The sequence below is a fragment of the Diadema antillarum genome, unplaced genomic scaffold (assembly GCF_040938485.1).
Source record: "Diadema antillarum isolate AM-2024a unplaced genomic scaffold, OU_Dant_1.0 scf00000038, whole genome shotgun sequence".
In the NCBI taxonomy this organism is placed as follows: domain Eukaryota; kingdom Metazoa; phylum Echinodermata; class Echinoidea; order Diadematoida; family Diadematidae; genus Diadema; species Diadema antillarum.
Genome location: NW_027270927.1, coordinates 1,193,249 through 1,199,248, shown reverse-complemented (window position 1 = coordinate 1,199,248; position 6,000 = coordinate 1,193,249).

Genomic DNA, 6,000 nt, shown 5'->3' with positions numbered 1-6,000 from the left:
TCCAACTGACGTCGGCATCGATATATCACTCAGGTTCAATGTTTGTCTACCGACTGAAGAAGAAGAAAAACATTATGACAAACAAACAGCCTATCTACTACAAACAGATGATTATAAAATGCATCCACAAACATACACACGCTGCAAACATTATACAAACAAGCAAACGCATGATATACCTTTTGGAATTTATATGCATATGCATACAAGCTTACATGGCTAAGTCATTATCATTGTCATACACATATACTATGTGTTACACAAACCATCTGTTTTTATCCACATGTTCAAAAGGAATCGCTCTATCCACTATTATCCCACTCGCCAGAGTGACGCCTATCACCTTCCCCGTACTCGCACTATTTTTGCAAAGAAAACAATTATATTTACTGGACCCAGATATTGGAATGATCTCCCTCTAGATATCACTTCTTCCTTATCTTTATTCACCTTCAAACGCAAATTAAAACAGTTATTACTTAGTGGATACACACTACCATTCTTTTAGCAACCTTTTTATGCTCCCAGTCTGTTGTCTTTGTCCGCAGCACCAAGTTATTCAAGTTATTTCATGGTACCGATACATCTTTTAATAATATTGAAGCAAAATGATGAAAGGAAAGACCAAAAAATAGCGTTTTTCTGGGCCATGTTTTTTGGCGTTTCAATGAAGCAGAAACTGGTTCGAAAATTTGGATTGAGCGCCACAGATAGGCTCCGCCCCTAACAACGACCGGAGTGATCTCATTGGTCAGTTTGCTGCTTGCCGCTAACCGAAGCGTGAAGCTCGCACACTGCCAAGTCGACTGGAGCGTGTGGGCAGGGTGCGCTATGCCCAGCCGCTTCTCCTGGCATCCTGGTCACTGATTGGTCGGTGAGGAGACCGCCGACGCTGTGCTTGAATGAGCATTTCGGGGGTTGCTGGGGTTTACCTTCTATTGTCCGGAGGTGAATATACTGACTTGCGTGTCCCTTGATCGTGATTGCATCGCAAGGAGAACTTTTAGGGCGCTTTTCTCGAAACAGTGATTTCCCAGACGTCTCGACATGCTCTATTTTAAACATCGATATCTCCGCAGCCGATTATTTTCATAACATGAGCATTTTTGTTATTCAAACACTGCGAGATTTGTATGCAGTCTGGTTTGTGCGATATCTATGTGGTTCATTAGTTTATTACTCATCGATTTGTTTGTACTGGTGTAATTTTAGTTGGTCAAGACAAACATATCCGTTCTCCGTGTAAAATTATATGCCTATGAACTCGGGAACCTACAGTTTTACAAGCTTTAAAGCTTTTATGTAGGCCCCATCATATTTTTTATACTTACTAGTGACATTTTCACACGATATGACCATGTACATTTGTGTCAAGTATATTTTCTTTTTTTTTTAATTCTTGTTTTGTTGTCAATAATTTTGTAATCTCATCATTGAGAAAATGGAAATATGAAATAAATTTGAACTGAACTGAACTGAACTGAACAAACGACAGATGAATATATATGTATATAGATATAGAAAATTAGAGAGAGAAAAAAAAGAGAAAGGCACACAAGAGGTTCGTTAAAGCAGATGTAAAACATAACAATTACAACATCGTTGAAATTTCCCCACCCCCTAATTCTTATTGAATCTCCCGTCGTTTGAGGTGAAGGCCTATAAATGCATCCGTTTCTCTCTTCACCTCGGGTCTGGAAAATCAAAAAATGGAAGGTAGTTCCTTTTTTTTTTCTTCATTTACTGAAGAAAGATTAAACCAAAGCTTAGTCTTTTTAGAAGGACACGCAGTGTTTAACATCGTATTACATCCACTAGCATTTGATTTCAATATTTCATTCTTACAGCTTATGATTGTGACACACCCATCTCTATCTCTATAGGCTGTCTTTTTCCCTATTTATATCCTTTTACATTATTTGAAAAATAAAAGAAACGAAAAGAAGTGTACAAATTAAAAGCAATATACATATTCTTCATAATAAATCGAAATAATAAAAAAATGGTATAAACGTAATATTTAAAGTAAGAAAGCTATAGATCCTTAGTAGATAATGTCAGATACGTTGACAATATCAGTACACACGAATTTGCGCCTTCTTATTCTTACCAAGGCCTGTGATGTCATGTTCTTCACATGTCTTTCGATGTCCTACGTCAGGTAGACGATCTGGAAACCAATAATGATAACAGTATTACGCAATGGACAGCAGTGTCATATCAATAGCTGCTTTTGTTGCAATAGCAGACATTGACATTATTTCTCCAATTGAATAGCACATAGAATTTAAGTGAATTTCACGTTTTCATAATGCTTACAAAGGAAATCCCTGTAATCACTTAATCTCAGAATTGTAATAGCAACAAAACATGTGAAAAAAATAGACAGAGGTGCCGAACTATTGACTAAAGAATAACGGCATGCAACAAAAGGTGCCAGCTTTGAAAGCCATCATACTTTCTTTGCTGTCTTTTCTTAGAAACATTATTCGGGGAGCTTTCGTATTCAACTATCACGCCTGATTTCAATGGAAACATTCCTTTTAAATAACTAACTTTCCATGTCATAATTGCAATTATTACTTACGAACATATCGTAAAGTTTCCTTTGGCGTACCAGCGATTTATAATTACCTTTGATATTTTCCTGGGGTGCAGTCTGCAATTTCAAATGTAGCTTTTTGAACTGCAGACCTTTTGTTAGATTGAATTTCGTGAACGGATGCGAATTATTGTGGTGGCCGTTGATTTGAGTATTTAAGAGGTGACGAATTGTATTGTCGACGTCCATCTTGCTAATATTTCGGGGGCGTAGGTAAGCCATCTTGATTTTTCCTAGAAAATAACATAAAAGTGTTTGTAGACAACAGTAAAGATAGCAAATGATCAAAAGTAAAAAATATTCCGAATTGAATCTTTTCACTAGAAATTAAAGAGATATGTTTCGTTCAGCTAATTATTTCATTTTTCTTTTTTTTATTTCATAAACAGTAGGTATGGATACTATCCATTGATATTGATAAAGACCGCTTTTCTGATCATTTATATTTGGAAAATGCATTGCAAAACAAACAAACACACAAACAAACAAACTTGCAGACGTATTTTTTATTCACCTTCACGAATAGCACTTCACTGATGATCAAATTGAAAGGCTTGGGGTCTTATCATTTTTTTTTTTTTGGTCTACCAAAAAGTGTGTCTTCAGTGATGAGTATCGAGAGTATCTGAACACAAAAAATATTACACACTCTTACAGGCATGTCAAAAAAAATATCCTTTTACATCCGGGACTTTTACTTTAATGGATGCACTTACGGCGTCATTAACAATTACCAACAAGAGCGTCCTGGTTTATATAGTTCAAGAAGAAGAAGAAAGAGATGGAAGCACCCATGCAGACGCCAAAGACGAAAAATGCGCTGGTGGAGGGACTCCGAAGTCGACACAGTCGCTGGGACATCGACCACCGCTGCCCAGTGGCCTCTGGTTGATTTCCGGTTTCTTTCAGCGTCATTCGTCCATTTCCCATCTCAAACTCGAGTTTAATATCAGAGAGAGAGAGAGTTTCTAATTTGAATTGATAAGATTTGATTTGATTTGATTTCTTCTGCATTTTCCACAAAGTACTGTATACGCGGAATATTTCGTGAGGTTTTCTTATTTTCGCGAATTTCGCGAGTCAGGTGCTATTAGCGAAATTAAAAACACGCGAAAATAATTGACTGTGATCCCGATGTGGATGTGACGTACGCGTATACTCTATCCGTTCAGTACAGGACTCCACGATCGAAAATTTACCATTCGCGAAATATATGGCATATACATGCAGTATATACAACATAACAAACAATTTTCCAATACTATTTACATTATATCCAACACAAAATTAATATAAAATGTGACCCTGCACCACAAAACCAACAAAAAGTCGCCAGACATGGATTTTTAGTTAAGGGCAGCTTCTGAAAGAGCAGACTCTAACCCAATTCAAATGGACTCCCCTAAGTACCTAAATACTGGAAAGAAAGCACACTCTCTGGAAAAGTGTGAACTGAAAAAAGAGGCTCTGAAGTACACTGTCTATTCAAGCGCTTAATCTTTACCAACCCGTGCTAGCCGTACCATGAAAGGGACAAAACACAGGATGTAAACTACCAGAGCAACAACAATGAAGGGATTATGAAATTGAGCATGTTCTATTAGCACAATAGTTATTCTGCCCATGAATAATGCTAACTTTCAAAGCAGTAGCGTCATCATTTCAAAAGTCATTAGACTTGAAAGTGAAGAGTGTGCAAAGGATTTCAAGAAATGAAAAGCGGCCTCCAAGACATACCCTATCATTCTACTCTTCCCCCAAAAAGTGTTGTAAAAAAAACTGCTAAAAACACACTTTCCCATTCATGTTAAGATCCCAAACTGAGGAATAATAGAGAAGAAGGAAAGCTCTTTTAGAAAATATGAAAAACTCAAAGTTGACTTGGTTGAACCATATCATCTTTTTAGAGTCATCACGTAACATCAAGAGGTGCGACTGTTTGTTTGTTTTGTGATGCACGGTCAGATATAGTCACAGTATCCATAATGAAATATTTTAGAGGTGAATTATAATCATACAAAAAACAATTGGAAAATCATTGATTATTCAATCTAATTGATATATACAAAATGCAAGAAACCGTCAGCTTAAAGGGCTCGTATAGTTTTGGTTGAGACCAACTTCAGGTTTTTAACATTTTTGGGTGAGATAATGAGAAACCTCTTATGAAATATGAAAGAACACGTACTTCCAAGAGGGATTCAACGTCTATTTGACGAAAATTTGTTATGAAATAGATGAACAGAGCAATTAGATAACTGACCCACTTTTTATTACGATCGCTTTGTTTTACTTTAATTTTGAGTGTTTCAGCCATTTCAAAACCGATTTTCATCAAATACACATTGAATTCCTCTTAAAATGGCATGCTCTGTCGTCTGTACCATTTCATTAGTGGTCTCTTGGTATCTCGCAAAAAGTTAAAAGCCAAATCCTCAGCTCCACCAATACTGTACTATCCTTTTAAGCTGAAGTTTGAATTTGATGGCGGCCTCTGGATAAAAACAATCAAACAAATGGCTTGTACTTCTCTACAAATCCCTTAATACATATTTAATTGCGTACCAAAATAGGGTAGCTACAAAATGCATCAGTGCGAAGGCGAGTTAAGGTGCATGTGCATATATTCAGTTTTCTTGTTTTATCATTGTTATTGCTATTTAAAACAAAAAAATCTGTGTCGATTAATTTTCATATTAAGTGATTTACATAATGTTTATGTACATTTATGGACACCAGTCTTGTAAAATAACATTGTGGGGGAAAGACTGACGTTTCTGCACTTTCAAGGGTTACACCTGTGAAGACAATACATGATGTATCTTTCCTTCAGATTGCCTTATCACTAATTGTTTTGCAGAAGGGGTGGGATTTACCAAAAAAAAAAAACATATAAAAAACACACACAAACACACACAACAACAAGATTGGATGCACAGTTGCATTTCATTACTCGAGAGGTTCGGTATTCCAAAAATGTAAAAGGATTCGTTGTTCCGAAGGTTCGTATGTCCGAATTTGAAATAAGGTTTCCTCCTTAAGAATCTGCCCTTTACTAAAAATACGTGTCTTTTTTGCTAGTTTTTCAATGTTTAGTTTAGTTTAGTTTTTTTTTTCACATGTTCAGTTAAAAAGAAAAACATAAAGATAGTCAATCAATCAAATCAAACATATGCATATGGGCAATTCCGCAGTTAGGTGGACATGACATGGATAAAAGAAATGTGCCTCTTTATCTTACTCTTTAATCTAGGTATCAACTAATGCCATGGATGTTCACTGATCATTAAGGTCTTTCAAATTCAGTAGATTTTATCTTTCGTATTGATTGATTTCGCGAGATCTAAAACCATCATTTAAAATGTACATGTGGGACTGGGGATGCTGAAATTCACTTA